Genomic DNA, 11,663 nt, shown 5'->3' on the forward strand with positions numbered 1-11,663 from the left:
ATTAAGCTAGCACCATTGGAAACCATTTTATATTTTAAGTATCTTGTGAAGTTATGGTATTTTTGTAACTTGCATACAATTTTTAAAATATAACAGTATTTGTCTTAAAATATATGCTAACATATCAAGCAATATAGCCCGACATTATCTTATAAAATACAATATATGATGTATTACTGTAACAGCCATACAAATAATAATACTAAAGACAAATGGCAGAATAGGAGATCCCCTGCTCATATTCCCCCCACAATGCCAAGAATTTAGCAGCCATCCAGAGACAAAATGCCTTGTAGGAGGTCCTGAAATGCTTTGGGACCCAGGTAGGAGATTATAAAACTCTTGTGGAGCCCAAGACCAAGGGCAGGACTGTACCCAGCAACAGACCTGGAAGTGGCCTTATCTCCCTGTGGCCTTGTATACAATCACATTTGGCCCTTGTTCCTGCCACAAGAACTCTTTGCCAAAGGACCTGGAAGGAGTCACACTCGCCTGTGTCTTTGGAGGCAGACTTGCAGACCGCAGTCCCACAGCAGATCCTGAAATGGCCCTGTTAGTTAGTCCCAACCCCTCACTCAGCTACAGTCTGGGCAAGTTTTGTCTGCCAGGGAGATATGCCTGTCTGTGCCCACTGATGGAGGTCCACTGACCTTGATCTCATTGAGGATCTTGAAGAAACCTTGCAATCCAGCCCTATTCTTCCCAGCTTTGTCCGGGAGCAGACCTGCCTACCCAGAGACCTGCTGGGAGACATACAATCCCATACTCTACAGGCAGTCTACTGACTTAAATCTAATTGCAGATCCTGATGCAGCCCTTTGAGGGCTTGAGCGCAGATAGACAGGGCTGGAGCCAGGTCACAGAACTGTTGTCCAGCTGTTGTCCAGGGGCAATCCTGCCTTCCCAGGAACCCAGCAGGCTGCATGCCTATCTATTCCCCTGGAGTCAGGTACTCAGACAGCAGTCTCAGCTGTGGACCATGAAGCATCCCTGCAAGTCAGTGCCAGCCCCTATCAGTCATGGTCTGAGGTCATTCATGCCTGACCCATCCAGTGACTGAGTAGGAGCCCACCCAGGGACTCAGAGAGACCTACACATATCTGCACACCTGGCTACAGGCCCACTATGGACCCAATTGCAAAACTAGAAGTAGACCCTTCATCCATTGCCAGCCCTACTGACCAAGGTTCAGAAAGAGGCAGCCTAGTCTTCCAAGGGTCCAGATGGGATCCAAGGCTGCTCAAGCCTCTGGTAACAGGCCCACCAATTATGGACCCACTGAGAACCCAGCAGCAAGCCTACATGGAATGAAGAATCAGGCAAACATGACACTATAAAAGGAAACAGTAAGCTCCAATAACTGACCCCAAGAAAAGGAGAGCTATAAGTGGCCTAACAAATAATTCAAAATAATCATCTTAAAGAAGTTCAATGAAGTACAACAAAACATAGATATATGAATAAACAAAATCACTAATGAATGCATGAACAAAACTAGAAGCTAGTAAAGAGTAGAAATAAAAAAAACAGAATCAAAAAGAAATTTTAGAACTGAAGAATTTCATGACAACTGAAAAATGCAACAAAGAGTTCAACAGCAGACACAATTATGCAAAAGAAAAAAGTAATAAACTCAGACAGATCATTTGAAATTAGCCAATTCAAGGAAAAGAAGGAAAGGAAGAAAGATAGATAGAAGAAAGCATAGGGACCTACATCATCAGGCAAATAAACATATGAACTTTGTCTAAGGAGGAAAAGAGAGAGGAAGGGCAAAGGTTTATTTAAACTTTGCAAATCTTGTAATGGGTATGGGCATCCAGATATCTGAAGCTCAAAGGATCCCAAACGAGATCAACCCAAAGAAGAATATTCTGAAACATGTTATAATCAAAGTTTCAAAATCTAAAAAGTGAATCCCAAAAGCAGCAAGAAAAAAGAAATTTGTCACTATAAAGACAAGTATTGAGCCAGTGGTTAAGGTGGCTGGATTCCATGTAGTAGACTATGTGGTTCAAGTCCTAGACTTGGTGGCTTGAAAAATGCACCAGAATGGGACCAGCAGATGGCAAATGGTTACACTGCTGGACTCTCACATGGCTGACCATAATTCGAGTCCTGGACCTGGCAGCTTGAAATGCACACCAGATGCATGTGTGATGTGCCCAAAATCCTGAGAGGAGAATGGAGGAGAAGGGATTGTAGCATGGCTATCCCCCTTGGGGGGGGGGATAATCACTTTCTGTCTCTCTGGTGTGCACATGTGCCTCATAGCAAAAATTTCTCAAATAAAAAAAAGAAAGAAAAAAAAAGTACACTCTGTGTGTGTGTGTGTGTGTGTGTGTGTATACAAAATCCTGAAAGGAGGATAGGAGAAGGGATTGCAGCATCACCTTCTCTCCCAGGGAATATTCTCTCTCTTCCCCCATTCTCTCTCTGTTTCTTCAGCGAACATACATGTGTTCTAGCAATTTTTTTTTTTTAAAAGACAAAAGTATTAGGGCCACCAGGTGGTATGTTGGTTAAGGTACTGGACTCTCACACGGCCAACTGCAGTTCAAATCCTAGACCTGGCAGCTTGAAAATCATGCTAGGCATATGTGTGTGTGTGCCCAGAATCTGGGGAGGAGAATAGAGAAGAAGGGACTGCAATGTGGCCATGCCCACCCCTGGGAGGGAGGGGTGATTTCTCACTTTCCCTCTCTCTATCTCTTCCTGGTGAGTGAGCACACCCTATGGCAAAAACCTTAAAAAAATATTAAAAATAAAGCTACAATCATTTATTAGTGGTCACACAGTATACAAAGATGTAAGGTGTTCTTTTAATAGCATAAAATGTATAAAAGCATAAAAGCATAAAAGTAAAGCTGTAGAGCTTTTATATGGAATTAATGTTAAGTGGTTATCTGTTTAAAACGTAATCTTGGGCTAGTTGGTGGTGTGGTGGTTAGGGCAGCTAGAACTCACATGTCTGGCTGCATGGTTTGAGTCTCAGACCCAGTGGCTTGAAAAACATGTCAGGTGTGTATATATGTGCCCAAAATCCTTAAAAAAAAAAAAAAAGGAGAGATGGAGAAGAAGAGATTGTGGTGTGATCATCCCCCAAGGAGGTTTCTTTCTCACTTTCCCTTTCTCTCTTTGTGCCTTTTTCTCAGCACACACACCCTCTGGCAAATTAAAAAAAAAAAAAAAAAAAGGACCATCTGAGAGCAGAGACTCTAAATCTGAATGCCTGGTTTTGAACGTACCTCTGCCATTTGACTGTTGTGTGGTCTTGGACAAGCCAATTACTTTTCTGTGTTTTAGTTTCTGTGTCAATCAAATGCGATAACAATACTATGAGTTAATACTTGCAAAGCTCTTAGAATAGTGCCCTGAACATACTTATTCTTATATCAGTGTTTATAAAGTGACCATAATGCTTGATATAGAAAATACATGCTAATATTACTGCCAAAAAGAGATTCTATATTTTTCTCAGTGTGTCATATTGGGAGATATTCATCTGTTGATTTGTTTCATTACTGCTGGTATTAACTTATATCATTTGGTTAAGGTGGTATCAGTACCAGCTTTCTCCACTGTAAATTTAATCAATTATACTTAATCAATACACATACTCCTTAATTAACATGTGTTTACACTCAACATATTAACACATATTTTGAGGAGAGATACTTAAGTCCTTCTATAAGATAAAACTTTTCTGCCTATCCTGATATGGATACTGTACTTTGGCTGTGAAATACTGGTTTCCTTGACCAAAAATGAAGACTTTCTGCTGAGGCTTCTCCCTCCAGACTCATTTCTAGTGGGTAGAGATAGCTCTGTGTCTCTCTCTCCATTTCTATCTGTCTCTTTCTGTCTCACTGTGTCTCTCTATGAGTTTTAATTAAAAAAAAAAATTTAAGGTAAAGTATTCTCTGGGCTCTCAAGCCTCTCCTTTATTGCGTTAATTTGTGCCTCTCCTCACTTCATTTAGGAAAGGTACCAGTGAAGCCAGGCCTATCCTGATATGAATACTGTACTTCAGATGTGAAATACTGGTTTTGCACGGCACACATGTGCTGTGCGTTTTCATTTTTGCTTTTTAAAATTATAATCTTATGGGTTTTTATCCTCTTTTTTTCTTTTCTTTTTTCATTTTATTTTTTCTTCTTCTTTTTTCTCCTTAATTCTTTTCCTTTTTTCTTTATCTTTATTCATTTTCTGATCAGCCTCTATACACTAAGTGTCTAGACAGGTCCAAGTGAACAGTTTCCAACCATCTGAATATGATTAGGGTTAGAATAGTCTTCTCTTCACCCTGAATCTGATGCACAAAGAGCGAAAATGGAACAGAAGAAAGATTTGCAGATCACCTCCTTCTGCTCACCTCTGAATGCTCAGATTGAACTTCAAGAATAAGAAAGAAACACACTATCCCTCGGATGACTAGAGATCACTGCAGGATCACAAGAACTATGGGAAAGCAAGACAGTACCTCTCTTCCAAGGAAAAAGAATAACACCTCTTCATCCTCAGACAGTGCAATGAGACTCATGCAAATGTCTGATAAGGATTTTAGAATATTCATAATGACAAAGCTAACAGAGATGGAAGAGAAGGGAGACAATGAACTGCAGAAGAGGCAGGAGAAAAGAGCTGATGAGTTCCAGGAGGTGAGAAAATTCTTGCAAGATCTAAAAGAGGAAATACATACTATAAAAAAGAATCAAATGGATCTTTTAGAGATTAAGGCTATAATACAGGAAGTCAGAAATCTCCCTTGAAAATATTAAAAGCAGACTAGCTCATTCAGAAAATCAAATCTCAGATGTAGAGGATAGAATTGCTGGCTTAGAAAAATCCACCATGAAGACTAAGAAAATGGCCCCCCAAAAATGAGAATAGTATATGAGAAATACTAGATACCATAAAACATCCAAACATCCAGATAATTCATATCCCAGAAGGCAAATAGACTCATAAGGGCATCAGTAATCTATTCCATGAAATCCTGCAAGAAAACTTTGCAAACCTAGAGGGGCACTCGAAGATCTAGTCCCAAAAATACAAAGGACCCCAAATAGAATCAACCCAAGAAGATCTTTTCCAAGACACATTATAGCCAAATTGACCAAAACCACAGAGACAAGATACTAAGATTGGCAAGAGAGAAACAGCAAGTTACCTACAAAGGATATCCCATCAGGCTAACAGCAGACTTCTCATCAGAAACAATGCAAGTGAGGAAAGAATGGGAAAATATATTCAAAATGTTAAGGGAAAAGTAATTTCAACCAAGAATACTGTACCTAGAAAGATTATCCTTCATATGGGAAGACAAGAATATTCTCAGATAAACAAAACCTGAAAGAATTTACCAACACCAGGCCAGATCTCAAAGAAGTTCTCAAGCAAGTGCTATCCCAGGAAAATTAAATACAGGCACACGGAAATAAGAGTTCAAAAAAAAAAAAAAAGAAAATGGCTAACTTAATCATAGAGACATGTCAGGAGTTGAATATTACATCCCAGAATTTAATCAGGAAGATCAGACCACAACAGAAGATAAAGTACTTGAGACTGAACTGGTGAAATAGCATTTTATGACCTTTGACTAAAACATTGCTGATTTTCTTCTAGGTTTTGTTTTCCAGTTTTAAGGATTTTTGACCTGTTTGGAGCAGCCAGTAGGTTCATGTACCTACTTTGAACAGAATCCTAACCAGTTTCCTGGATTTAAGTTTTAAGTAAAGTTCCTTAGTATTTCTTAGATTTATTAAAGCTAAAACTGCTTTTCTTGAAATTAAAAATATATTAAAAAATACCTTTTAATGACCATAGTAAGTTTTATAGCATCATCTAGGTGTTTACCTTACAGTATATTCATTCTACTCAGAGTTTCACACCTAAAGTCAGACATGTATTCATTGATATGTACATACCAGCTAAACTTGCTATTGAAAGTAGTTAGGTTACTTAAGAAACTTTGTGAATCAATAAAATGGGGGGGGGAGGAATGGAAAAACAACTGTAGACACCTAATATAGTGTGGGAAAAGGGTGGGAAATGGCAGAGGATAAGATATAGGGGTGGGGTGCATGAGGCGAGTGGAGCCGGAGATGAGACCAGAGGTGGAACTTGGGATCTGACAAGATGGCCGGGCTGCCCCGCAGGATCATCAAAGAAACCCAGCGTTTGCTGGCAGAACGCGGCTTAAAAGTCATGTTGGGTGCAATGTCCGTTATTTTCATGTGATCATTGCTGGCCCCCAGGATTCCCCTTTTGAGGGAGGGACTTTTAAACCTGAACTATTCCTTCCCAAAGAATACCCAATGGCAGCCCCTAAAGTACGTTTCATGACCAAAATTTATCATCCTAATGTACACAAGTTGGGAAGAACATGTTTAGATATTTTGAAAGATAAGTGATCCCCAGCACTGCAGATCCGCACAATTTGCTACCAACCCAGGCTTTGTTAAGTGCTCCCAATCCAGATGATCCATTAGCAAATGATGTAGCGGAGCAGTGGAAGACCAACGAAGCCCAAGCCGTAGAAACAGCTAGAGCATGGACTAGGCTATATGCCATGAATAATATTTAAATCGATCTGATCATCAAGTGTGCATCATTTCTCCTGTTCTGCCAAGACTTCTTCCTTTTTTGTTTGCATTTAATGGACACAGTCTTAGAAACATTACAGAATAAAAGCCCAGGCATCTTCAGTCCTTTGGTGATTAAATGTACATTAGCAAATCTAAAAAAAAAAAAGAAAGAAAGAAATAGGGGTGGGAACCAGCAGTTTACATGTGTATGTCATGAATTATGGGAAATAATGGAAATATTACTGTAAATTTTCTGTATAATTTGATCCTGAGATAAGTAATCATATTGACGTAACTTTCTGCCTTATTTTCCTAAAATCCTCCTCATAATATACATATGATAAATGAAATAGCATTGGCAAAATTAGGATTCTTACTTAAAATAATTTTGTGTATATATATATATATATACACAAAATATATATACACAAATGAAACAAGAAATGAAAATTTAATGACAATAACATGTATGATTAAGCCACTGTGCAGTATAATTTGGATGGGAAATCACATTTTGTATGTTGTGACAATGCTCAGAGAGTGAATGTAAATTAATCAATTCATTTAAATTGTTTCAGAAGAAAATTACAGAGCACTTGTAACTAGATTCTAGTTTTGTCCAGTTTTAGTTTAAGGTATTTTGTGAATCAATAAAATGTGGGAAAAGGGTTAAAAAAAAAAGAAAGAATAATAAAATTAAATTAAAAATAAGAAAAACTGATGAGAAATGACAACTAAATGCAAAGCATGATTCTGGATTGGATCTCAGATGCCAATTTTTCAAAATCTGAATCTGAATAAGTCTCTCTATTAGATTATGTTTCAATGTCAATTTTCTAATTTTTAAATAAGGTTTTCTTAAGAACAGTCCATTTTATTAAAGAAATACCTGCTGTATTTCTTAAAGGGTCATCATATTTACAAGTTACTTTCAAATAGTTTTTACTCAAGCACCTTTTATAATTGCTTAAATATCTGGAAATAGGACCGTGCATTCTATTCATGAAGACCTTCATGGTTTATTTATTTTAAAAACTGGGAAATTGATGACTGACGTGATGTTTGTTTTATAGCTTAAAAAAAAATATATGCTGGAGTACATCCTTCATGCCAAAGGAATTTTTTAAAAAGGATCAGAACGACAAGGTGTTTCTGATTTGGAGTATGTTTTCCTTACCTATTTCTTGCTGCATAGTAAACTTAAGAAAGAAATAGCAAGTGTGATAAATTTCCACAGATGTTTGTCTCCCAAATAAATCAAATTAACTTTGAAAAATAAAGATAAAACTTTTCTTAGATTTACTTATTTATTAATTCATTTAGTTACTTACAGCAGTATGAATTTATGGATACCTATTCTACTCACATGATTATAATTCCTAATTATCATTTTAAAATTTGTCAGAGAGCATATGCTCTCTCCAGGAAGAGAGACAGAGAGGCAAAGAGGAAGAAAGCACCTTCCAATAGTGTATAGTCATGCCAAATCCCTTCTCCTCCATTTCTTTATCCTGCCAGAATTTTGGCCATACACACGCACATGAGCAGTGTGTTTTTCAAGCCACTTGGGACAGGATTTAAACCATGAAGTTGGCCATATGGTTCCCTTAGTCACTAGGCCATGGTGCCAGCTCTCATTATTTTGATGCATGAGTTGTCCCAAATTGTCAGTGGAAGCCCCTATGAGTTGACTCGTGCCTTTTTGACATGTATGTATGTATATAATATGTATGTATGTATGTATGTATGTATATAATTTTTTGAGCATGTATGTATATAATTTTTTTTTGAGCATTTCCTTCCTCTGTTACAAGATAGTCCAGGTTGTTCTTCCATTTTCTCTGCATGGCCTTAGAATTGGCCATTTCTTCAAATAGCCCTGGTTTCTTTTCAGAGAGAATGGTATTTTAAAATTAAAAGTGGATGTTAGGTGTGCTCATTGCTACAGGGGTGTCAAGAGCTCTAGGCCCTCTCCATGGACAGAACTAGAAAGTACACGCCCATATGTACACACTAACACACACGTCTACACATCCCTACATATGTATGTATCTGCATTTATGATGACTGATTTTATATGTCAACTTGACTAGGCCATGGAACCTAGATATCTGATCAAAATCAGTCTAGAGTTGCTGTGAAGATATCTTTTAGATGAGATTAGCATGTAACTCAGAAGTCTTTGAGTAAAGCAGATTGTTCTTCATATCTTCATTTTTCAGGCAGGCTTCATCCAATCAGTTGAAGACCACCGGAGAAAAAGAATAAGACCCCTTGGGGAAGAGGGAATTCTGCCAGCAGACTGCCTTCAGACTTGAGCCATAACATCAACCCTTTCCTGAGTCTCCAGCCTGCCATCCTACCTTATCAACTTCAAACTTGCCCATCTCCATAATCGTGAGAGAGCCAGTTCCTTAAAATCTCTCAGTTCTCTTCTCTTCCCTTCTCCTTCTCTTATCCCTCCTCTCCCATTCTTTCCTCCAATTTTATTGGTTCTGTTTTTCTGAAGAACCTTGACTAAAGGTATCTAAAGACTATAAGTTTATAAGTACTACCAATTCCAATCTAATACCACAGCATTTTATTTACTTATTTTTACAGATTTTTGCTATAGGGTACATGTGCTCACTAGAGAGACAGAGAGGCTAAAAGTGAGAAATCACTTCCCGGGGGAGATGGCCACACCACAGTCCCACCATTCTCCTCTTGGGATTTTGGGCATACATACACACATGCCTGGCACGAATTTCCAATTCCTAGGTCCGGGACTTGAACTGCAGTTGATCACGTGGGAGCATAGTGCCTTAATCACTACACCACCTACTGGCTCCCACCACAGTATTTTAAAAAATTATTTGTTCCTGTGAATGAGTGAAAGACAAAGAGAGAATTCACAACCAACAAGGGCTTGACATCATGATCTACTCTCTGCTCATGTCAGTGTTAAGTGAAATAAGTCAGCCAGAAGGAGAAATAGCGCACCTTCTCTCATCATACATGGAAATAGGAAAAAACGATCTCATAGAGGCAGAGAGATGAAAAAATGAATACTGGAGGCTGAGAAGGATGGTGGGGGTGGGAACAATAGAGGAATGCTGCTTAATGGAAACAAAATTGTAGATAATAGAAATAATGTCTAGTATTCTAATGCATGGTAGGGAGAATGTAGTTAACCACTTCATACATAATATACTATATATTTCAGAGTAGCTGAAAAGAGAATATTGAATGTTCCCAACACAAAATAATGACAAATGGTTGAGATGATGAAATACTACTTACCCTAACTTAGTCATATACATTGTATTCATGTACCAAACATTTATGTTGTACCCTCATGAATACGTACATATATAGTAGCTAAACTTTTTACGAAAACATTTAGAAAGACAAAATTTTATTTTGGACTTAAATTCTTTTAGTCTTACAAGAAAAATTAATTTATGTCTCTTACTTTCTCTTTTTCCTTTTTTCTTTTTTTTTGAGAGATCTTTGCTATGGGGTGCATGAGCTCACCATAGAGACAGAGAGATAAAAAGTGAGAAGTTACCCCCCAGGGAGGACGGCCACTCTGCAATCCCTTCTCCTCCATTCTCTTCTCGGGATCTTGTGCACACACTCACATGCGACGGCGCTGAGTTTTAAGTCACTGTGGGTCAAATACATGAGAGTCCAGCAATGGAACCATTATGTCATCTGCTGGTCCCACTCCTTTAGCATTTCAAAGTGGAAAAGAGTGAACTCTTTTATATGAATATTCAAATTTGGGGCATAATTGTGTTGTTAGCTTTTTGATATTATAGTAATTTGATCTCATGTGCAAAACTATTGATAGACAATATTGGACAACACAGGTTGATATAGTCTAGGGTGAGAAACAGCCTAGGAAGTCAATTTTCAGTATTGGATGTAAAAGTGACTGTATTAGTCAGGTTTTCCTCCGAAACAGAATCGATGAGATACAGATACAGATACAGATACAGATACAGATACAGATACAGATACAGATACAGATACAGATACAGATACAGATACAGATACAGATAGATATCTAAGAGGGGGTTTATTGGGAGAATTGGTTTGCATGATGATGGACACTGAAAAGTCTCTTTACAGGCCCTCTGCAAACTGGAGAACAGGACTCAGTGAAGGTTTACAAGCATGAGAACCGGGAAGTTGACAGTGAAACTCATTCAAAACCAAAAGCCTGGGGCTGGCAGGTGGCGTGGTGGTCAAACACACTAGACTCCCATATGGCCAATGTCAGTTTGAATCCCAGACCTGGCAGCTTGCTTTCTCACTCCCCACCACCACTTCACTCTGTCCCTCTCTGGTCAAACTGAAACAAACAAATAAAAATAAAATAAATTAAATTAAATTAAGTAATTATTTTTTTAAAAAAAGGCCTGAGAAACTGGATTTGTGATGCCCAAGGGCAGAAGAAGACAAGAGCTCCAACTCCAGAATAGAGAGACTAAATGTGCCTTGCCTCTTTTTGTTCCATCCAGGCTGACTAGGTGGTGCCTGACACACTGGATGAGGGTGGATCGCCCTTATTCAGTCCACTGATTCAAAGGCCAGTCTCTTCCAGAAACACCCTCCAGACATAATCAGAAATTATGCTTTTCTTGCTACCCGGTTATCCCTTAATTCAGTCGAGTTGACACAAAAATCTGACCATCACAGTGACCTGGAAGTAGAATGTAATAATGTACTCCTCTAACCCAATGCAAAGTCTTCTGGGCACAGTGGTCAGGAACCCCAGAGGAGCAGTGGTTGGTATTAAGGGACTGCAAGTAGCTCAGTATTGCTGGAAGGTAAAGTGTAAGCCAAGAAGTAAAAAGAGATCAACGTGCAGAGAAGCTAAGTGGTGGTGCAGTGGTAATGCGCCTAGACCCACAGTGGAAAGCTACAGGTTCTCATCCCGGCACTGCCCTGAGCATACCGGAGTCACACACTGATGCTAGCAATCCAAGGTGGCTGAGACTAAGGACAGATGACAGTGTGAAGGCCCTATTAGGGGTGCTTGTCTCTGTCTCTTTCTGTCTGTCTATCTATCATGGAAGAAATAAA

The 11,663-nt window shown here is 38.7% G+C and overlaps 1 protein-coding gene and 1 pseudogene across 1 annotated transcript in view; one reads left to right on the plus strand and one right to left on the minus strand.

Moving 5' to 3' along the window:
* The window catches only part of CUNH10orf67 (chromosome unknown C10orf67 homolog), a 195,783-nt gene that overhangs the window by 108,433 nt on the left and 75,687 nt on the right, over nucleotides 1-11,663 (minus strand). The window lies entirely within an intron of this gene.
* On the plus strand, nucleotides 6,129-6,710 carry LOC102471731 (ubiquitin-conjugating enzyme E2 N-like; annotated as a pseudogene).

The sequence above is a fragment of the Tupaia chinensis genome, unplaced genomic scaffold (genome assembly GCF_000334495.1).
Source record: "Tupaia chinensis unplaced genomic scaffold, TupChi_1.0 Scaffold000001_1, whole genome shotgun sequence".
NCBI lineage: Eukaryota > Metazoa > Chordata > Mammalia > Scandentia > Tupaiidae > Tupaia > Tupaia belangeri.